The following is a 23,851-nucleotide window of genomic DNA, read 5'->3' on the forward strand; positions in this document are numbered from 1 at the left end:
GCAGCGGGTAGAGCTGTTGGCTTCCAGTGCCAGAGACCCAGGGTCAATACTGAGCTCTGGTGCTGTCTGTGTGGAGTTTGCAGTTCCTCCCTGTGACCTGCGTGGGTTTTCTCCAGGAGCTCTGGTTTCCTTCCACTCTCCAAAGACGTGCAGGTTTGTAGGTTAATTGGCTTTGGTAAAAATTGTAAATTGTTCTTAGTTTGTGTAGGAGTTAGTGGGTTAGTGTGCGAGGATCGCTGGTCGGTGCGGACTTGATGGGCCGAAGGGCCTGTTTCCGCGCTGTTCTGGTCACAGACTCTCAATAGCCAGCACAAGCACAGGGTTCAACTGCACACTTTACAGTGCCTCAGCGGCCCTGAGTCACACAGGCCCATCGGCCCATCTCGTCCATACTGACCAACTCGTCCATCTCCAAACATTTCCTATCCATGTACCTGTCCAGGTGTCCTTTAAGGTGTGTTATTGCACCTGCCTGAACTACCTCCTATGTTAAAAAGAACACAAAATGCTGGAGCAGCTCAGCGGGCAAGGCAGCATCCCTGGAATATATGGATAGGTGATGTTTCGGGTCGGGAAGCTTCTTCGGACTGATTGTAGTTGAAGGGGGGAGGGTGGAGTCACGGAGTGACACAGTGTGGAAACAGGCCCTTCCGCCCAACTTGTCCACACCAGCCAACATGTCCCATCTACACTAGTCCCACCTGCCCGCATTTGGTCCATATCCCTCCAAATTTGTCCTATCCATGTACCTGTCCAACTGTTTCTTAAACGTTAGATAGTCTCCGCCTCAACTACCTCCTCTGGCAGCTTGTTCCATACCCCCACCACTCTCTGTGAAAAAGTTACCCCTCAGATTCCTATGAAATCTTTTCCCCTTCATCTCTGGTTCCCGATTCCCGTACTCTGGGCAAGAGTGTGCATCAACTCGATCTATTCCTCTCAAGATTTTATATAAAAAGCCAGATGTGAGGTGGGGGAGGGACAAAACCAAGGTGAGTTCTCCAGAGATGCTGCCTGGCCCGATGAGTTATTCCAGCACTTTATCTTTTATTGTAAACCAGCATCTGCAGTTCTTCCTGTCTGCCTCGTTCCACACACCCACCACTCTCTGTGTGAAAAAGTTGCTGCTCAGGTTGTTATTAAATCCTCCCCCTCTCTCGCGGGGAGATGACCCCAGCAGTGGGGGGTGTGAGCGAGTGGAGGCAAGGCTTCATTCACCATGAGCTCCACACAGGGCAGCATGGACCCTGCCTGGCCATCCATGTGACGAATCAGGGTGTGCTGTGGACTGTGCAGCCCAGTCGTGACGTGCATCAGCGCTGTGGGGGGGGGGGGGGGGGGGGGGAGAGAAGCAGGGTCCACACACCGCCAGTCGTGGACGGAAATATCCATCGTCTGTCCGCAGAGGGCAGTCCTGCAGCTCATCGCAGGAAGTGCCTCATAAATACCTACCCTCAGTGGCACAGTGTGGGGGAGGGGGTACAGTGTGGTGGGGGAGGGGGTACAGTGTGGGGGAGGGGGGTACAGTGTGGGGGGGGGGGGGGGAGGGGGGGGTACAGGGGGGGGGGGCACAGTGTGGGGGAGGGGGGCACAGTGTGTGGGGGGGGGGTACAGTGTGGGGGAGGGGGGGGGGGTACAGTGGGGGGGGGGTGTGGTACAGGGGGGGGGGGGGGGGTACAGTGTGGGGGGGGGGGTACACAGTGTGGGGGGTACAGTGTGGGGGGGGGGGGGTACAGTGTGGGGGGGGGTACAGTGTGGGGTGGGGGTACAGTGTGGGGGGGGTACAGTGTGGGGGGGGGGGCACAGTGTGGGTGGGGGGTACAGTGTGGGGGAGGGGGTACAGTGTGGGGGGGGGGCAGGTGTGGGGGGGGGGGGGGGTACAGTGTGGGGGAGGGGGGAGTGTCATTGGGGGGGGGGGGGGGTACAGTGTGGGGGGGGGGGGTCCCCTGTGGGGGGACAGTGTGTGGGGGACTACAGTGTGGCTGGGGGGGGGGGGGGGTGGTGATAGTGGACCTACAGGGGGGGTCATTGGCCCCCCCCCCCCCCAGTGTGGGGTGGGGGGGACAGGGCCGACCCCTTGTGCTGTCTCTGTTTACGTGGGTGTTCCTCGCCTGCTGTAATTGGGCCAGACGTTAAGTATGATTGACTTCCTGCTCCTGATAGCATCAGAGGAGGCAGACGTTAAGAGCAAGACAGGGCGGATGCCCGTACAGGGACAGGGGGAACACACCACGGGAACCACCCCTCTTTGAAGATCAGTCGTGCCGCTGTGTGCGTACCGGACAGTGTGGGGGGGGGGGTGCAGCAAACTGACTGCTCATCCTCAGCCCAGCACCACCGCCCAGCGACCCCTCACTCCCCATTTTGACTGGGGAGAACCTTGGACATCTCTGCCCGCACCACCAGGCTCAGGAACAGCTTCTTCCCCTCTGTTATCAGCCTTCTGAACGGTCCTTCCATACGCCCGGGTACTGCCCGATTCACCTCGACCCCATTGGGGACATTGGACTTTGTCTCTGGACCTGATGCAGTGCACGTGACAACAATATACCTAAACATACCCGATGGTGCATGTGTACGTGTGTGTGTGTGTGTGTAAGTCTGTGTACGTGTGTGTGTGTGTGTGTGTGTAGTGTGTGTGTGTGTGTGTGTGTGTGTGTGTGTGTGTGTGTGTGTGTGTGTGTGTGTGTAAGTGTGTGTGTGTGTGTGTGTGTGTGTGTGTGTGTGTGTGTGTGTGTGTGTGTGTGTGTGTGTGTGTGTGTGTGTGTGTGTAGGTGTGTGTGTGTGTGTGTAAGTATATGTGTGTGTGTTTATATGTGCATTTGTTTACATGCATGTAAGTGTGTGCATCTGTGTATGTATGCTGTGTGCGTGTACATGTATGTGTGTGTGTACGTGCATATACGTGTGTGCATGCATGTGTGTACGTGCGTGTTTGTGTGTACGTGTGTGTGTGTGTGTGTACATGTGTGTGTAGGCATGTATGTGTGTGTGGGTGTATGTGTGTGTACATGTGTGTCCATGCGTGTGTGTAGGCATGTATGTGTGTGAGCGTGTGAGTATGTGTATGTGCGCATGTATGTCAGTGGTTCAAGCCTCTGTGCTGGCCATCCTGTGACCTCACTATGACCTTGCACCTTACCACTGCAGCTTGGAATTCCTCCGTCAGTGGGAATCTGGGTGAACTGTCGTCCCGATCCTCCACGATCTCCAGAATGTTCCGGGCCTCACTGGCTGGGGAGAGTAGGAGAGTTACGGTGCTGTCTTCATCGATCATCACACAGTTTATGACAGGTTGAGATGTGGACTGCAGGGGTGCGGAGGTAAGGGAGAGGGCGATCAGGGGGGCAGGAAGGGGATCGATATAACTGGGGCTGAGAGGGTCGAGGGGAATCTAGAGATTCTACATAAATGACGGGCAAGAGGAACTCCGGAGAGAACAGTACAGTTTAGTTTAATTTGGAGAAACACCACGAGAACAGGCCCTTCGGCCCATCGAGTCTGCACCGCCCTGCAATCCCCGCATATTAACACTATCTACACACACTGGGGACAATTTACAATTTTTTTTTACCAAAGCCAAATTAACCTACAAACCTGCACGTCTTTGAAGTGTGAGGGGAAACCGGAGCACCGGAAAAAACCCCACACAGGTCACGGGGAAAACGTGCAAACTCCGTAAAGACAGCACCCATCGTCAGGACTGAATCCTTACTATAGATCAGATTCCTTACTAGGAATCACTTCAGTTGTTGAGGGTGTGGACAGATTCTGCCAGGGACAGGAAAGTGTTAGTGGAGGGACAGTAGGGGATCGAGGTTTACTTTGGATATACAGCATGGAAACAGGCCCTTTGGCCACCTGAGTCCGTGCCCACCCACACACTAGTTCTATTCTATACACTAGGGACACTTTATGGAAGCCAACTAACCTACAAAACTGCATGTTTATGTAGTGTGGAAGGAAACTGGAGAAAACCCGTATCCCTGGTGCTGTAAGGCAGCAACTCTAGCGCTGTGCCACCATGTCACGGACCATAACATCACCTCCTCATGTTCTCCAGAGATAGCGGCTGGCCCGGCAAAGCTCGTTCGGGTTGATTGTGTGTGGACATTCAAGTGATGGGTGAAGTGTCAAATAGATGATGCAGGGCACTGTTTACCGTGGAAAAAGGCATGGGTGTGAGGGAGCTCTGGAGGGGATAAGGGTGATGTGTAGGAAGGAACTGCAGATGCTGGTTTAAATCGAAGATAGACACAAATGCTGGAGTAACTCAGCGAGACAGGCAGCATCTCTGGAGAGAAGGAATGGGTGATGTTTTGGGTCTGAAGGAGGGCCTCAACCAGAAACATCACCCACTTCTTCTCTCCAGAGATGCTGCCTGTCCCGCTGAGTTACTCCAGCTTCGGGGTGAGGGTGACGTGTGGAGGAGGGTCCACGCTACAGAAGAGGGGACAGGCACAGAGGTGGATAGACAGACCCCCGGGGGGCCGAGCAACTGTGGACACCATCGCCGCCACGAGGAGCAGCACCAACACCCACTGCCTCTCCGACCCTCTCCGCCTTCCCAGCCCATCCCAGGCCCGGCTCGGCAAAACTGCCACCAACGCCAACGACTCTCACCACCTCCCCGGGGCCATCGCTCCTAGGACATGGTGGCAAGCATGGGGTGGGGTAGCCACGGGTGAGGTGCCGCAGACTGGAGGGGCTAATGATGGGCCTCTGGTTAACATAGAAACATAGAAATTAGGTGCAGGAGTAGGCCATTCGGCCCTTTGAGCATGCACCGCCATTCAATATGATCATGGCTGATCATCCAACTCAGTATCCCGTACCTGCCTTCTCTCCATACCCTCTGATCCCCTTAGCCACAAGGGCCACATCTAACTCCCTCTTAAATATAGCCAACTGGCCTCGACTACCCTCTGTGGCAGAGAGTTCCAGAGATTCACCACTCTCTGTGTGAAAAAAGTTATTCTCATCTCAGTTTTAAAGGATTTCCCCCTTATCCTTAAGCTGTGACCCCGTGTCCTGGACTTCCCCAACGTCGGGAACAATCTTCCTGCATCTAGCCTGACCAACCCCTTAAGATTTTGTAAGTTTCTATAAGATCCCCTCTCAATCTCCTAAATTCTAGAGAGTATAAACCAAGTCTATCCAGTCTTTCTTCATAAGACAGTCCTGACATCCCAGGAATCAGTCTGGTGAACCTTCTCTGTACTCCCTCTATGGCAATAATGTCCTTCCTCAGATTTGGAGACCAAAACTGTACGCAATACTCCAGGGTGTGGTCTCACCAAGACCCTGTACAACTGCAGTAGAACCTCCCTGCTCCTATACTCAAATCCTTTTGCTATGAAAGCTAACATACCATTCGCTTTCTGGAAGGATACAAGGAAAAGCCTGGGAATCCAGGCCGGTGAGTCCAACATCAATGGAGTCTACACCAATCCCGTTACTGCTTTCCCAATGCGCTGCTATAACATCTTTAATCATCGATGCTGATCTTCCCCACCATCGATGTAAGGCTAACTGGTCTATAATTCCCCATTTTCTCTCTCCCTCCTCTCTTAAAAAGTGGGGTTACATTGGCTACCCTCTAGTCCACAGGAACTGATCTAGAGCCTCCAATGATCACCAATCCATCCATGATTTCTAGGGCCACCTCATTGAATACACTGGGATGCAGACCATCAGGCCCTGGGGATTTATCTGCCTGCAGTCCCAACTGTTTACCCAACACCATTTTCTGTCTAATGTGGGTTCCCTTCAGTTCCTCCCTCCCACTAGATCCTCGGTCCCCGAGTATTTCCGAATGATTGTTTATGTCTTCCTTAGTGAAGACAGAACCAAAGTACTCCATATAACCATATAACAATTACAGCACGGAAACAGGCCATCTCGGCCCTTCTAGTCCGTGCCGAACACGTATTCTCCCCTAGTCCCATATACCTGCACTCAGACCATAACCCTCCATTCCTTTCCCGTCCATATAACTATCCAATTTATTTTTAAATTATAAAATCGAACCTGCCTCCACCACTTCCACTGGAAGCTCATTCCACACAGATACCACTCGGAGTAAAGAAGTCCCCCCTCATGTTACCCCTAAACTTCTGTCCCTTAATTCTCAAGTCATGTCCCCTTGTTTGAATCTTCCCTACTCTCAGTGGGAAAAGCTTATCCACGTCAACTCTGTCTATCCCTCTCATCATTTTAAAGACCTCTATCAAGTCCCCCCTTAACCTTATGCGTTCCAAAGAATAAAGACCTAACTTGTTCAACCTTTCTCTGTAACTTAGTTGCTGAAACCCAGGAAACATTCTGGTAAATCTCCTCTGTACTCTCTCTATTTTGTTGACATCCTTCCTATAATTAGGCGACCAAAATTGTACACCATTATCCAGAATTGGCCTCACCAATGCCTTGTACAACTTGAACATTACATCCCAACTTCTATACTCAATGCTCTGATTTATAAAGGCCAGCACACCAAAAGCTTTCTTTACCACCCTATCTACATCAGATTCCACTTTCAGGGAACTGTGCACAGTTATTCCTAGATCCCTCTGTTCAACTGCATTCCTCAATTCACTACCATTTACCATGTACGTCCTATTTTGATTTGTCCTGCCAAGATGTAGCACCTCACACTTATCAGCATTAAACTCCATCTGCCATCCTTGAGCCCACTCTTCCAAATGGCCTAAATCTCTCTGTAGACTTTGAAAATCCACTTCATTATCCACAACACCACCTATCTTAGTATCATCTGCATACTTACTAATCCAATTTACCACACCATCATACAGATCATTGATGTACATGACAAACAACAGTGGACCCAACACAGATCCCTGTGGCACCCCACTAGTCACTGGCCTCCAACCCTACAGACAGCCACCCACCATTACTCTCTGGTATCTCCAATTCAGCCACTGTTGAATCCAGCTTGCTACTCCACCATTAATACCCAACAATTGAACCTTCTTAACCAACCTTCCATGAGGAACCTTGTCAAAGGCCTTACTGAAGTCCATATATACAACATCCACTGCTTTACCCTCATCAATTTACCGAGTAACCACTTCAAAAAATTCAAGAAGATTAGTCAAACATGACTTTCCAGGCAAAAATCCATGTACAAAAATTGTTCATCCCAGTTTGGCAAAAGAATAAATCAGGGAAGGTAGTGCATCCGTGGATAACAAGGGAAATCAGGGATAGTATCAAAGCAAAAGATGAAGCGTACAAATTAGCCAGAAAAAGCAGCATACCAAAGGACTGGGAGAAATTCAGAGACCAGCAGAGGAGGACAAAGGGCTTAATTAGGAAAGGGAAAATAGATTATGAAAGAAAACTGGCAGGGAACATAAAAACTGACTGCAAAAGTTTCTATAGATATGTGAAGAGAAAGAGATTAGTAAAAACAAATGTAGGTCCCTTGCAGTCAGAAACAGGTGAATTGATCATGGGGAACAAGGATATGGCGGACCAATTGAATAACTACTTTGGTTCCGTCTTCACTAAGGAGGACATAACTAATCTTTCGGAAATAGCAGGGGACCGCGGGTCAAAGGAGATGGAGGAACTGAGTGAAATCCAGGTCAGTCGGGAAGTGGTGTTGGGTAAATTGAATGGATTAAAGGCCGATAAATCCCCAGGGCCAGATAGGCTGCATCCCAGAGTACTTAAGGAAGTAGCTCCAGAAATAGTGGATGCATTAGTGATAATTTTTCAAAACTCTTTAGATTCTGGAGTAGTTCCTGAGGATTGGAGGGTAGCTAACGTAACCCCACTTTTTAAGAAGGGAGGGAGAGAGAAAACGGGGAATTACAGACCAGTTAGTCTAACATCGGTAGTGGGGTAACTGCTAGAGTCAGTTATTAAAGATGGGATAGCAGCACATTTGGAAAGTGGTGAAATCATTAGACAGTCAGCATGGATTTCGAAAGGTAAATCATGTCTGACGAATCTTATAGAATTTTTCGAGGATGTAACTAGTAGAGTGGATAGGGGAGAACCAGTGGATGTGTTGTATCTGGACTTTCAGAAGGCTTTCAACAAGGTCCCACATAAGAGATTAGTATACAAACTTAAAGCACACGGTATTGGGGGTTCAGTATTGATGTGGATAGAGAACTGGCTGGCAAACAGGAAGCAAAGAGTAGGAGTAAACGGGTCCTTTTCACAATGGCAGGCAGTGACTAGTGGGGTACCGCAAGGCTCAGTGCTGGGACCCCAGCTATTTACATTATATATTAATGATCTGGATGAGGGAATTGAAGGCAACATCTATAGGTTAGCGAATGATACTAAGCTGGGGGGCAGTATTAGCTGTGAGGAGGATGCTAGGAGACTACAAGGTGACTTGGATAGGCTGGGTGAGTGGGCAAATGTTTGACAGATGCAGTATAATGTGGATAAATGTGAGGTTATCCATTTTGGTGGCAAAAACAGGAAAGCAGACTATTATCTAAATGGTGGCCGATTAGGAAAAGGGGAGATGATGCAACGAGACCTGGGTGTCATGGTACACCAGTCATTGAAAGTAGGCATGCAGGTGCATCAGGCAGTGAAGAAAGCGAATGGTATGTTAGCTTTCATAGCAAAAGGATGTGAGTATAGGAGCAGGGAGGTTCTACTGCAGTTGTACAGGGTCTTGGTGAGACCACACCTGGAGTATTGTGTACAGTTTTGGTCTCCAAATCTGAGGAAGGACATTATTGCCAGAGAGAGAGTGCAGAGAAGGTTCACCAGACTGATTCCTGGGATGTCAGGTCTTTCACATGAAGAAAGACTGGATAGACTCGGCTTGTACTCGTTAGAATTTAGGAGATTGAGGGGGGATCTTATAGAAACTTACAAAATTCTTAAGGGGTTGGGCAGGCTAGATGCAGGAAGATTGTTCCCGATGTTGGGGAAGTACAGGACAAGGGGTCACAGCTCAAGGATAAGGGGGAAATCCTTTAAGACCGAGATGAGAAAAACATTTTTTTCACACAGAGAGTGGTGAATCTCTGGAACTCTCTGGCACAGAGGGTAGTTGAGGCCAGATCATTGGCTATATTAGATGTGGCCCTTGTGGCTAAAGGGATCAGGGGGTATGGAGAGAAGGCAGGTACGGGATACTGAGTTGGATGATCAGCCATGATCATATTGAATGGCGGTGTATGCTCAAAGGGCCGAATGGCCTACTCCTGCACCTATTTTCTATGTATCTATCTATGTTGACTGTTCCTAATCAGACCCTGTTCATCCAGATGTTTATCTCTACAACGTATCCTTTCCATTAATTTGTCCACCACTGACGTCAAACTAACAGGTCTATAATTGCTAGGTTTACTCTTAGAACCCTTTTTTTTCTTTTTTTTTTTTTTTCGTTTACTCGTTTAACTGTTCTGCCATTTCCTTGTTTCCCATTATAAATCCACCTGTGTCTGACTGTAAGGGACCTACATTTGTCTTCACTAATTGTTTCCTTTCTACATACCTTTACGGTCAGTTTTTATATTCCCCGCAAGCTTTCTTTCATGCTCTTTCCCCCCCCTTATTTAACCCCTTTGTTCTCCTCTGTTGTTCTAAATTTCTCCCAGTCCTCCAGTTTGCTGCTTCCTCTGGCCAATTTACAGTAGATGCCTCTTCCTTGGCTTTGACGCTGTACGGCCAACAGTTGGAGTGTGTGGGCACTGTTAATCTGCTATTATAGGGAGGATGTCATTGAATTGGAAAGATCTACAACAGCAGTAGAGTTGGCACAGCAGTAGAGTTGCTGCCTTACAGCACATTCAGCACCAGAGACCCAGGTTCAATCCTGCCTACGGGTCCTGTCTGTACGGAGGTTGTATGTTCTCCCCGTGACCTGCGTGGGTTTTCTCCGGGATCTTCGGTTTCCTCCCACACTCCAAAGACGTACAGGTATGTAGGTTAATTGGCTTGGTATAAGTGTAATTGGTCCCTAGTGTGTGTAGGATAGTGTTAATATGTGGGGATGGCTGGTCGGAGTGGACTCAGTGGGTCAAAGGGCCTGTTTTGGTGCTGTATCTCTAAACTAAACGAATGTTGCTGGGTGCGGAGAATTTGATTTCTAAGGGATAGGTCAGGAGTGTGACCTTCCCTACAGCACAGGAGGCCGAGGAGTGAGCTGTTCGAACTTTATGAATCACGAGGGGTAATAATGTCAATAGCCACTGTCCTTACACACAGAGCAGCGGAGTCTAAACCGGTGGGCGCAGTTTAAGGTGAGACGGGAAAGGTTGAAAACGGACTGGAGGGGTGATCTTACAGAGATGTCTAAGATCACGAGGGGAACAGAATGCAGAATCTTTTACCGAGGGCTGGGGAATCAAGAACCAGGGGACACAAGGTTAAGGCGAGAGGGGGAAGATTTAATAGGAACTTTTTCTACACAGACCAGTGGATGGAAAGGGCAGCTGGAGGAAGTGGTAGAGGTGGGGAAAGTTACCACATTTTAAAGACGCTTGTACAGGTGCTTGTGTAAGGATGGATAGAAACATAAATAGGTGCAGGAGTAGGCCATTCGGCCCTTCGAGCCAGCACCACCATTCAATATGATCATGGCTGATCATCTAAAATCAGTTCCTGCTTTTTCCCAATTATCCTTGATTCCGTTAGCCCGATTAGCTAAATTTAACTCTTTCTTGAATATATGCAGTAAATTGGCCTCCACTACCTTCTGTGGCAGAGAATTCCACAGATTCACAACTCTCTGGGTGAAAAGGTTTTCTTCATCTCAGTCCTAAATGACCGTCCCCTTATTCTTAAACTGTGACCCCTGGTTCTGAACTCGCCAAATCGTAGTGAGACAGGGCAGCTGGGACTGGCTGGGCGAGGTGGGCCGAAGGGCCTGTAACTGCTGTAGAGCCCCACACCCTGTAACTGAGGAGGGATGGGGAAGGTGAGGGGTGAGGTGGCCCAGTGAGGGGAAGGGTAGGCTGGGGGGGAGGGGTCGGAGAGGGGGGGGGAAGGGATGGGAAGGAGTGTGGGGGGGGGTGAGTGGGGCAGAGGAGGGGGGGAGGGGGAAAGTGGGGGGGGGGGGGGGTGGGGGGGGTGAGGGGGGGGGGGGGGGGGGGGAGGGGTTGGGGGGGTGGGGGGGGGGGAGGGGTAGGGGAGGGGGGGGAGGGGGGGGGGGGGGGGGGGGGGGGATGGGGGGGGGGTGGGGGGGGGCGGGGGGGGGGTAGTGGGGGGGGTGCAGGGGAGGGGGAGTGGGGCAGAGGGGGAGGGGCAGTGGGGAGGTGAGTGGAGTAGAGGGGGTGGGGTAGGGGGGGGGGGGTGGGTTAGTGGGGGGGGGTGGGGGGTGAGTGGGGCAGAGGGGGGAGTAGGGGAGTAGGTGCAGGGGAGGAGTGGGGCAGAGGGGGGTGGGGCAGAGGAGGAGCGGCAGTGGGGTTGCCACCTACCGATGTGGTGATGCCGTGCCCTGGAGCGACTGCCCGATGCCACACAGCTCATGAACATGTAGTCCGCATCCTCGGCTGCAACTGAAGCACCAACGTCTCACCATTGCTCACCATCCCCCCCCCCCCCCCCCCCCCCCCCCCCCCCCCCCCCCCCCCCCCCCCCCCCCCCCGCCCCCCTCACCGCGGTGACCAAACTGCGGGGCAAGGGACAACATCACTGGGCTGGGAGTGAGGACGGCATTCCAGGCCGATCCCGGGTGGGGAGTGTTGCTGGGACCAGCAGGCTCTCGCTCCCTCTCCCTCTCAGGCAACGTCAGCGGCACGGAGGCTCAGCGGGTAGAGCTGCTGCCTCACAGGGCCAGACACATCGGCTCAATCCTGACCTCGGTTGCTGCCCGTGTGGAGTTTGCATGTTCTCCCGGTTTCCTCCGAGTGCTCCGGTTTCCTCCCACATCCCAAAGACGTGCGGGTTTGTAGGTTAATTGGCCCTCGGTAAATTACCACTAGTGCGCAGGGAGTGGATGAGAAAGTGGGATAATGTGGAACTAGTGTGAACGGGTAATCGATGGTCAGTGCGGACTTGGGGGGCCAGGGGGCCGAGGGGCCTGAGGTGCTGTATCTCTGAAATAAATTAAAAGCTGACACACCCCAATCTGGGACGAGCAGAGAAACTACTGCCAGCTTCTAGAAGGTTCCCACAGAACAACAAATTAGCTCATGTACCTCCATTATTGAAGGAGGGTGAGAGTGACACTAGTCCACTGCTTTCCAGTTCAGTTGAGTTCAGTTTATTGTCACGTGTACCGAGGTACAGTGAAAAGCTTCTGCTGCGGACGACTCAGTCAGCAGTAAGGCAACACATGATTACAATCGATCCACTTTCTTATCCAATGCAGGTCGGGCAGCATACATGGAGGGAATCGACAGGTGACGTTTCAGGTCAGGAGTGACCCACTTCAGCCTACCTTCAGACTGGGTCCCTCATGACCCAGCATTAGTGATAATTTTCAAAACTCTTTAGATTCTGGAGTAGTTCCTGAGGATTGGAGGGTAGCTAATGTAACCCCACTTTTTAAAAAGGGAAGGAGAGAGAAAATGGGGAATTACAGACCAGTTAGTCTAACATCGGTAGTGCGGAAACTGCTAGAGTCAGTTATTAAAGATGGGATAGCAGCACATTTGGAAAGTGGTGAAATCATTGGACAAAGTCAGCATGGATTTACGAAAGGTAAATCATGTCTGACTTATCTTATAGAATTTTTCGAGGATGTAACCAGTAGAGTGGATAAGGGAGAACCAGTGGATGTGTTATATCTGGTCTTTCAGAAGGCTTTCGACAAGGTCCCACATAAGAGATTAGTATACAAACTTAAAGCACACGGTATTGGGGGTTCAGTATTAATGTGGATAGAGAACTGGCTGGCAGACAGGAAGCAATGAGTAGGAGTAAACGGGTCCTTTTCAGAATGGCAGGCAGTGACTAGTGGGGTACCGCAAGGCTCAGTGCTGGGACCTCAGCTATTTACAACTATATATTAATGATTTGGACGAGGGAATTGAATGCAACATCTCCAAGTTTGCGGATGACACTAAGCTGGGGGGGCAGTGTTAGCTGTGAGGAGGATGCTAGGAGGCTGCAAGGTGACTTGGATAGGCTGGGTGAGTGGGCAGATGCATGGCAGATGCAGTATAATGTGGATAAAAGTGAGGTTATCCACTTTGGTGGCAAAAACAGGAAAGTAGACTGTTATCTGAATGGTGGCTGATTAGGAAAAGGGGAGATGGGCGTCATGGTACACCAGTCATTGAAAGTAGGCATGCAGGTGTAGCAGGCAGTGAAGGAAGCGAATGGTATGTTAGCATTCATAGCAAAAGGATTTGAGTATAAGAGCAGGGAGGTTGAGGAAAGACATTCTTGCCATAAAGGGAGTACAGAGAAGGTTCACCAGACTGAATCCTGGGATGTCAGGACTTTCCTATGAAGAAAGACTGGATAGACTCAGCTTGTACTCGCTAGAATTTAGAAGATTGAGGGGTGATCTTATAGAAACTTACAAAATTCTTAAGGGGTTGGACAGGCTAGATGCAGGAAGATTGTTCCGATGTTGGGGAAGTCCAGAACAAGGGGTCACAGTTTAAGGATAAGGGGGAAATCTTTTAGGACCGAGATGAGAAAAATATGTTTCACACAGAGAATGGTGAATCTCTGGAAGTCTCTACCACAGAAGGTAGTTGAGGCCAGATTATTTGCTATATTTAAGAGGGAGTTAGATGTGGCCCTTGTGGCTAAAGGGATCTGGGGGTATGGAGAGAAGGCAGGTTCAGGATACTGAGTTGGATGATCAGCCATGATCATATTGAATGGCGGTGCAGGCTCGAAGGGCCGAATGGCCTACTCCTGCACCTGTTTTCTATGTTTCTATATCTATGTTTCTATAAGCACTTGGTTCTTTGTGAACCATTCCAACATCTGCAGTTTCTGGAGACCTCATCAGTAGATGCGCTATTCTGGGAAGGAGGGGAGGTGGGAATTGTGCAGGAATGGCCAGTGGTGACCTTAGAGTGATACAGTGTGGAATGAAGCCATTCGGCCCAATTTGCCCACACAAGCCAACATGTCCCAGCTACACTAGGCCCACCAGCCCACATGTCCTCCATATCTCTCCAAACCTGTCCTATCCTTGTGCCTATCTAACTGTTTCTTTAACGTTGGGATAGTCCCAGCCTCAACTACCTTGTAGCTTGTTTCATACACCCACCACCATGTGAAAATGTTACCCCTCAGATTCCTATTAAATCTTTTCCCCTTCACCTTGAACCTATGTCCTCTGGTCCTCGATTCACCTACTCTGGGCAAGAGACAGTGCATCTACCCGATCTATTCCTCTCATGATCTTATACACCTCTATAAGGTCACCCCTCATCCTCCTACACTCGAAGAGGGCAAGGGGCGGGAGTCTGCACTCACTGAACTTGTTTACATCCTGCCACTGGCAGGGGCAAGGGCAGATCAGTGGGCACACATATCATGCCAGGATGTAGCACTGGGGTGAAGCAATCAGCCTTGATGCTTAGTGTCGGAAGGAACTGCAGATGCTGGTTTAAACCGAAGATAGACACAAAATGCTGGAGTAACTCAGCTGGACAGGCAGCATCTCTGGAGAGAAGCAATGGGTTATGATTCGTGTCGAGACCTTTCTTACTCGTCCCTTCCCACCCAAACCACCCCCTCCCCAGGTACTCTCCCCATCAACAGCAGGAGATGCAACACCTGTCCCCCTCGACTCCCTCCAAGGACCCCGACATTCTTTTCAGGTGAGGCAGAGGTTCACTAGCACCTCCTCCAACCTCATCGACTGCATCTGTTGTTACATGTGTGGACTCCTGTACGTTGGCGAGACCAAGCGCAGGCTCGGCGATCGTTCCGCTGAACACCTCCGTTCAGTCCGCTTGATCTCCCGGTGACAGCACTTTAATTCCCCCTCCCATTTCTGTCTTGGGCCTCCTCCATTCCCAGCACAAATTGGAGGAACAGCAGCTCATATTTCGCTTGGGCAGATTACACCCCAGCGGTATGAACACTGACTTCTCCAAATAGCCCTCGCTTTCCCTCTCTCTCCATCCCCTCCCCCTTCCCAGTTCTCTCACCAGTCTGACTGTTCCTGATTACATTTTATCTGTTTGTTTTGTTGTCACCTTCTCCCCGCTTACAATGATCTATTCTACATTTTCCTTAAGCTCCATCCCCTTTGATGTCTCGTTCTCACACCTTCCACTTCCTTATCTCTGTATCTCCCCCTCCCCAGACTCTCCGTCTGAAGAAGGTCTCGATCTGAAACGTCACCCATTCCTTCTCTCCAGAGATGCTGCCAGTCCCGCTGAGTTACTCCAGCTTTTTGTGTCTGGACTTGATGTTGAGCTTCGTTTAGAGATGCAGCATGGACACAGGCTCTTCAGCCCATCGAGTCCGTGCTGAAACATCCTGGGCTTTTATTCCAAAATCTCAGCCTTGCCCATAAATGGTTCCTTCAGCAGGAGGGCAACTACTTAATAGACGTGGGGGGGGGAAACAGATTGTATACCCTGCCGCTGCAGAAATACACACGTCATTCCATTCTGCCATGAGTGGATTACATTGTTTTATAGAAAGACGTAAGTTTAGTGACTGGACACCTTGATGCTCATTTTAGTTTGAAGAAGGATCTTCACCCGAAACATCACCCATTCTCCAAAGATGCTCTGACCAGCTGAGTAACTCCAGCTTTTTGTGTCTATTACCAATTCTATATCCCTCTTATATACAGTAATTAAATGCAGTTCCTCCCTCGTCATTTCCGTGTTTCAGTCATTTCCGTCCTTCAGTGTTGTGATGCAGTACAGAAACAGGCCCTTCAGCCCATTGAGTCCATTCTGACCATTGATCACCCATTCACACTGGTTCCACTTTCTCATCCACTCCCTACACACTAGGGGGATCTGACAGCGGGCTGATTAACCCACCACCCCATACGTCTTTGGGATGTGGGAGGAAACCCACGCCGTCATGGGGAGAACGTGCAGGCTTGTCATTGTGGAAGCTGGGGTTTGGGTTAGGATTAGTGTGGGCTGAATGGCCTGCTCATGGCCGTATTTATGATGTTCCAATGATCCCCTGGTGGAACCGCAACGTGTTCTAGCACGCGGGACAGTCAGGGTTCCCAGGGACGGGCCATGGATCTGCTCCCCCTCTCCAGAGGATGTGACTGCAGTTACACGGAGCTAGGACACGGTGGCTGTGGATATTGTTAAGGCAGAGATGGACAAATTCTTGGGTGTCAAGGGTTATGGGGAGAGGCGGGAAAATGGGATGAGGAGGCAAAGATCAACCATGATTGAATTACACCTGATGGGCCGAACGGCCTAATTGTACCCCTATACCTTGTGAACTCGTGAAATGCATCTTTCTGAAACCGCGGAGAAAGAGTGTCGGGAACGTTGGGACGAGGGACAGGAATGAAGGGCCCGTGGGCAATACGTACTGACTCCGGAAGGTTCCGTACGCAGGCTGGTGTCGAGCTCCTGTAGTAGTTGGGCCACCCGCTCCTTCTTCAACCGGGCCGTAGGGCTGAGACTCTCAGTGTCCAGCACCAGCAGCAGCGTCTGCAGCTCCAGCAACAGCAGCGACACCTCTGGGGGGAACAGAGGCATCAGACCCCCACCAGAACACTCCCCTCCCTCGCTCCCTGCATCCCTCCATCCCTCGTCCCTCTCTCCCGCCCTCCATCCCTCTCTTAGAAAACATAGAAACATAGAAAATAGGTGCAGGAGTAGGCCATTCGGCCCTTCGAGCCTGCACCGCCATTCAATATGATCATGGCTGATCATCCAACTCAGTATGCTGTACCTGCCTTCTCTCCATACCCCCTGATCCCTATAGCCACAACGGCCACATCTAACTCCCTCTTAAATATAGCCAATGAACTGGACTCAACTACCTTCTGTGGCAGAGAATTCCAGAGATTTACCACCACTCTCCCTCTCCCTCCCTCCATCCCTCTCTCCTCTCCCCCTCCCTCCCTCCCTCTCTCCCTCCCTCCCCGCATCCCTCCCTCCCTCCATCTCTCCCTCCCCCCACTCCCTTCCTCTCTCTCCCGCCCTCCCTCCCTCCCTCTCCCTCCTCTCCCTCTCTCCCTCCCTCCCCCTCCCTCCCTCTCCCTCCCTCCCTCCTCTCTCCCTCCTTCCATCCCTCCCTCCCCTCCCTCCCTCCCTCCCTCCCTGCACCAACCCGTCACACCCACACCGCACACCACAGACTCCTCCACCCAACTAACCCTCACCCACAAACACGCCCCATCGATAACCATGCCACTTACCCACACCCCACTGAACCCACCCTATCGACGTATTTGCCCCAGTGTCATAAATGGAACCGTACCTGCCTCCACGGAATCAAGGGATATGGGGAGAAAGCAGGGAAGCCGGTACTGATTTTGGATGATCAGCCATGATCATATTCAATGGCGGTGCTGACTCAAAGGGCTGAATGGCCTACTCCTGCACCTATTTACTATGTCACCATGTAACTGCAGTGGGCACCCACGCCAGCATTGTCCCTGTCTACTGCAGTGGGCAGTCAGGGCTGTACATTGTCCCTGCTGCATCAATGTCTAACCTTTGTCCTGCTATTGAGAAGCAGAATCCCAGCCAGTGTAATGGTGCAGCAGAGTTACAAAGGGCCTGCACCCTCTTGGTGACATCCTTCCCACAGTATAACATGATGACCAAAGCTGAACACAATACTCCAACATAACCTCCTCACTTCTATGCCTAATGAAAGCCATTGTGTCAATAGCATTCTTTGCCAGCACATCTACTTGTGACATTCAGGGAATTATCTGCCTGTATCTCTGGATGATGCCTGTACCTCTGGATGATGCCTGTACCTCTGGATGATGCCTGTACCTGTACCTCTGGATGATGCCTGTACCTCTGGATGATGCCTGTACCTCTGGATGATGCCTGTACCTCTGGATGATGCCTGTACCTCTGTGGATGATGCCTGTACCTCTGGATGATGCCTGTACCTCTGGATGATGGATGATGCCTGTACCTCTGGATGATGCCTGTACCTCTGGATGATGCCTGTATGCCTCTGGATGATGCCTGTACCTCTGGATGATGCCTGTACCTCTGGATGATGCCTGTACCTCTGGATGATGCCTGTACCTCTGGATGATGCCTGTACCTCTGGATGATGCCTGTACATCATTGTGAACATCCTGCCCCGATTTGACTTCTCAAAATACAAGAGGATGTTGCCAGGACTGGAGGGTGTGAGCTATAGGGGAGAGGTTGAGTAGGCTGGGTCTCTATTCCCTGGAGCGCAGGAGGATGAGGGGTGATCTTATAGAGGTGTATAAAATCATTAGAGGATTAAATCGGGTAGATGCACAGAGCCTCTTGCCCAGAGTGGGAGAATCGAGGACCAGAGGACATAGGTTCAAGGTGGAGGCGGGGGGCAGGGGGAGGGGAGGGAGGGGGGGGGGGGGGGGTGTGGGAGTGTGGGGTGGGGTGGGGGAGGGAGGTATTAAAATGCAGGTGAGGTTTCTATTCATTGTGGAGAGGAATTTGCTCCACAGATCCTTGGAAGTGCAGGACAAAGAATAAGGTATGTAGTTAATTGAACCCTTCCCCCCGTCGAACGTCGCTGCCCTGGCCGACCCACCTCGCACCCGGCCCATCTAACATGGCCGCCGCCGCAGCCTACTCACCTCGTGACCTCACCGCGCTGGCCGAACCGCGCCGCCCCCACCGACCATCCGCCCACCGGGACCTCCCACGCATCGCCCGCCCGCCCGCCCCGCCCGCCGACCCCGACTCTACTTCCCGCGCGCGGACTCAGTGACCCGCGCCAATCCACTGCCCTCCAGCAACCCACAGCCGTCGCCTCACCTGCAAACTGGACTCTGCACTGGGCCTGAAGCCTCCACGATGCAGATTCCCACTCCCCTGGGTTTGACTGCACTGGGTCCTAGTGCTAGTCACCCCAACCGTGGTAACCTCAGTGGTCCCCATCCCCCTCAAACTATGTGACCTCAGCTCTTCCCCACCCACACTACAGTCTTCATGCCCCCTCCTCCCTGACCACCTACCACCCCCCCCCCCCCCCACCAGACCAGCCCTGGTTAAATCCCTCCCTACCTATGTTCAAGACACCTCAGGCACTCTCCGTCGTCTCCAGGCATTACATTCTATAGGCCCCCAACCCCTCATCTTCACCATGGACGTCCAGTCACTCTACACCTACATCCCCCACCAGAATGGTCTAAAGCCCTCCGGTTCCTGCTCGACCGGAGGAGCCACCTGTACCCAGCCACTGATACTCTCCCCCGCCTAGTGGAGTTCGTCCTTACCCTCAATAACTTCACGTTTGACTCCTCCCATTTCCTCCAAACACAAGGCGTAGCTATGGGCACACGCATGGGCCCCAGCTATGCCTGCCTCTTTGTCGGGTAAACATAGAAACATAGAAATTAGGTGCAGGAGTAGGCCATTCGGCCCTTCGAGCCTGCACCGCCATTCAATATGATCATGGCTGATCATCCAACTCAGTATCCCGTACCTGCCTTCTCTCAATACCCTCTGATCCCCTTAGCCACAAGGGCCACATCTAACTCCCTCTTAAATATAGCCAATGAACTGGCCTCGACTACCCTCTGTGGCAGAGAGTTCCAGAGATTCACCACTCTCTGTGTGAAAAAAGTTCTTCTCATCTCGGTTTTAAAGGATTTCCCCCTTATCCTTAAGCTGTGACCCCTTGTCCTGGAATCCTTGTTCGAGGCATATCAGGGTCCCATCCCCGACCTCTACCCCCGCTACATCGACGATTGCATTGGTGCTACCTCCTGTACCCACACACAACTCACTGACTTCATCTTGTTACAAGGGCAGAGTCCCCCTAGTCCTCACCTTTCACCCCACTAGCCGTCACATACAACAAATAGTCCTCCATCATTTTCGCCACCTCCAACGTGACCCCACCACTCGTCACATCTTCCCATCTCCCCCCCCCCCCCGTCTGCTTTCTACAAAGACCGCTCCCCTCCGCAACTCCCTGGTCGATTTCTTCCCTTCCCTCCCACACCACACGGTCCACAGGCTGAGCAGGGCGGAGATTCATGCTGGCGGCCCTCGGCAAAGGGATCCCAGGGCTCCGCGATGTTGAAATCAGGGCAGCCCGAGGCTGGGGGCTCCGCAAACCACAGCTCCATGATGTTGAAGCAGCAGGCACAACACCCCAGAGCTTCAAACGGCGATCCAGGTAACGCATCGCCCGCACCGCGGTGAATCCAATATGTATTTTAAACCCAACTGTTTAATGACAACATACAGTAGGATCTAAACGTGTCACACTGTCAGGTAGTCATGGTCCTCTAGTCATGGGGGTGGGGTTTGGGGGGGGGGGGGGGGGTGGTTGCTCACAAGTGAAATAGCTTAGGGCCTCTCTTCATCTAAATCCGGCCCTGGGTGAAGGGGAAAAGATTTAATAGGAATTGAGGGGCTAATTATTCACACAAAGGGTGGTGGGTGTATGGAACAAGCTGCCAGAGGAGGTAGTTGAGGCTGGGACTATCCCAGCATTAGCCATGGATCGGACAGGTTTGGAGGGATTTGGACCAAACGCAGGCAGGTGGGCCTAGTGCAGCTGGGACATGTTGGCCGGTGTGGGAAAGTTGGGCTGAAGGGCCTGTTTCTACACTGTATCACTCTATGACTCTATGCCATTCCTCGGCCCAGCTGACTGTCAAAATTTGAGAAGCGTTCATAGAAGTGGCATATTGTTCAAAGTTCAAACAGAACCGAGATGGGGCAGAGTCAGGACTTGAACCCTTGAGTCTGCCTCTCTACCTTTCTGCCCCCATAGCTCCCATCCCCACCCTCTGTACACTGTGTCCTTCAACGACCCCCTGTACTGAGCCCTGAGACCCTCACCTACACTCCCCCACCTCTCTCTTGCTTCAGAATTACCCCCCCCCCCCCCCCCCCCCATCGCTTCTCTGATCACATGCTCAGTTGCGCAGTCAGTTTGGGACATTTTGGGGAGGGTTAGGATGGTGGAGTTCAGCATAGAGCCATAATCATCGAGAAATACAGCGTGGAGTACAGCAGGCCCTTTGGCCCGTCGAGTCCACACTGGCCACCGATTATACTAGTGCTAAGTTCAGCCCCACATTCTTGTCAACTTGTTCCAGATTCTACCCCATTTCCCTGCACACTAGGGGCAATTTTACCAAAACTGAATAACCTACAAACCCGCACGCCTTTGAGATTTGGGAAGAAAGCGGAGCATCCGGAAGAAACCCACCCCATCGCAGGGAGAACGTGCAAACTCCACACAGACAGCACCTCCCCCCAGTGTCAGGATGGAGCCCGGCTCTCCAGCGTCGTGAGGCAGCAGCTTTACCCGCTGCACGACGGGAGAGAGAGCTGCTGGACAGAGGTCCTTGCCCGGGTCACCGTGTGGTGCAGACCTGCTCCGACACAATGGCCGGTGTGCCGGAGCTCCCCGCAAGGCTGCGTGGCATCGGCAGGGAGGAACCGGCTGGGAAGGTGGGACAACGCGCTAGAAGAACACAGCGGTTCAGCTCAGCTTACTCCATTATTGTCACGTGTACCGAGGTACAGCAAAAAGCTTTTTATTGTATGCTATCCAGTCAGCAGAAAGACTGTACATGATTACAATCAAGCCGTCCACAGTGTACAGATACAGGATAAAGGGAATAACATTTAGTGCAAGGTTAAGTCCAGTAACATCTAATCAAAGATCGTTCGTAGGTCTCCTGTTACGTCAACCAGGCCAATTTGTATTTAGGAAGAAACTGCAGATGCTGGTTTAAATCGGAGTTAGACACAAAATGCTGGAGTAACTCAGCGGGACAGGCAGCATTTCTGACAAGAAGGAATGGGTGACGTTTCAGGTCGAGACGTCTGAAGAAGGGTCTCAACCCGAAACGTCACCCATTCTTTCTCTCCAGAGATGCTGCCTGGCCCGCTGAGTTACTCCAGCATTTTGTGTCTGTCTCCAGTGTGTATTTAGTTGGCTAGCTCTCCCTGGATCCCACCCTACATCTGACACTTTGTCAAAGGTCTCGCTAAAGTCCGTATTTAGTTTAATTTAGTTCATTGTCACGTGTACCAAGGTCTAGTGAAAAGTGTTTTTGTTGCGTGCTATCCAGTCAGAGGAAAGACAATACATGATTACCGTCAAGCCAACCACAGTGTACAGATACAGGATTAAGGGAGCCACGTTTAGTACAAGGTAAAGTCTAGTAAAATCCAATTCAAGATGGTCCGATGGTCTCCAAGGAGATAGATAGTCGGGCAGGACCGCTGTCTAGCTGGTGAGAGAATGGTTCAGTTGCCTGATCAGGCAACATCTGTGGAGGGAATGGGCAGTCTGAAGGAGGGTCCTGACCGGAAACATCATCTGTCCATTCCCTCCACGGATGCTGCCTGACACACTGAGTTCCTCCAGCACTTTGTGCTTTGCTCCAGATTCCAGCATCTGCAGTTACTCGTGTCGAGGAGAGCGAGTGAGGGGGGTGGGGTGAGAGTGTTGTGCAGGTGGACACTGACACTAGACACTGTCGCTGTGATGGGGAGGGACAGAGTGCGTCTTGTTCCATTCATTCCCTGCTTGAAGGGAGGGCTGTGTGACAGTGAATGTGCTGCGCCCGCCTGCCTCCCTGACAGAGGAGGAACGCTGTCTGGCTCCAGGCACAGTCGCTGCAGTTCATCAACACTACATCTCTCTGCAGCCCCCACAAAGCCCTCCCTTGTTGTGGCCGATAACGGCAGCATCTCCTTGTGTTTGTGCATGAAAAGGAAATTGTAAATCGTGGAGATGAACTCCTCCACTGAGTGCAGCACGAGAACACATCCTCCAGCCCACAATGTCTGTGCCCAACATACCATGCGATACGATAGAACTTTATTCATCTCAGGAGGGAAATTGATCAAATTGAGGGAAATTGATGCCAAGATCATCACTTCTCTGCCTGTACATAACCAATATCCTTCTATTCCCTGCATATCCATCACTGACCCAACAATGTTTTAAACGCCACTATCGTATCTGCCTCCATCACCACCACCCCTGGCAACCACCCCTGTTCCAAGCACCCACCACCCTCTACGTACAAAACTTGCCTCGCATAAACTCCTTTAAACTTTGCTGCTCTCACCTTAAAGCTATGCCCTCTAACATTTCATTTTATGCCTCCCAGAATGTATTATACTTCCATCAAGAGTCCCTGAAACCTTTCGCGTTCAAGAGAAAACATTCCGAGTCTGTCTGACATCTCCCTGTAGCTGATCCGACGATGGAGCTGTCCCGGTGTGAGCCGGCCACCAGAGTTGCTGCCTTCCAGCATCAGAGACCCAGGTTCGATCCTGACTACGGGTGCTATCTGTATGGAGGTTATACATCCTCCCCGTGACCAGCGTGGGCTTTCTCCGAGTGCTCCGATTTCCTCCCACACTCCAAAGATGTACAGGTTTGTTGGTTAATTGGCTTCAGTAAGTATAACATTTTCCCCTAGTGTGCAGGATAATATTAGTGCATGGGGTGATGTCTGGTCAGCACAGACTCGGTGGGCCGAAGGGCCTGTTTCTACGCTGCATCTCCAGTCTAAAACACTCCCATGACATGAGCCAAGGTCGATGTGAGAGGGTCAGTGCTGGGAAACTGCTGCTCTCAGTGTGGAGATACAATCTGTCAGCTCTTACTGAGGGAGCACTGCACTGTGGAGGCCGGGTGGGGGGGGGGGGGACAACGTTGAGTACAACGGCTATATCTGTAACAGCTGCAAAGAGAGCAGAGAAGATTTACGAGAATGTTGCCGGGACTCGAGGGCCTGAGCTGTAGGGAGAGATAGGGCAGGCTAGGACTTCAT

General features: G+C 51.5%; 1 protein-coding gene across 1 annotated transcript in view; it reads right to left on the minus strand.

Annotated features, from left to right (window-relative positions):
- LOC129713255 (actin filament-associated protein 1-like 2) overlaps nt 1-16,483 on the minus strand; it is a 26,034-nt gene extending 9,551 nt beyond the window's left edge. Inside the window, exons 1-3 of the mRNA XM_055662190.1 lie at nt 16,436-16,483; nt 11,418-11,498; nt 3,143-3,230 (exon numbers count right to left, since the gene is read on the minus strand). The gene's annotated coding sequence lies outside the window, so the exon portion shown is untranslated. The remainder of the gene's footprint in view (nt 1-3,142; nt 3,231-11,417; nt 11,499-16,435) is intronic.
- Nucleotides 16,484-23,851: the final 7,368 nt, after the last annotated feature.

The sequence above is a fragment of the Leucoraja erinacea genome, chromosome 35 (genome assembly GCF_028641065.1).
Source record: "Leucoraja erinacea ecotype New England chromosome 35, Leri_hhj_1, whole genome shotgun sequence".
Lineage (NCBI taxonomy): Eukaryota > Metazoa > Chordata > Chondrichthyes > Rajiformes > Rajidae > Leucoraja > Leucoraja erinaceus.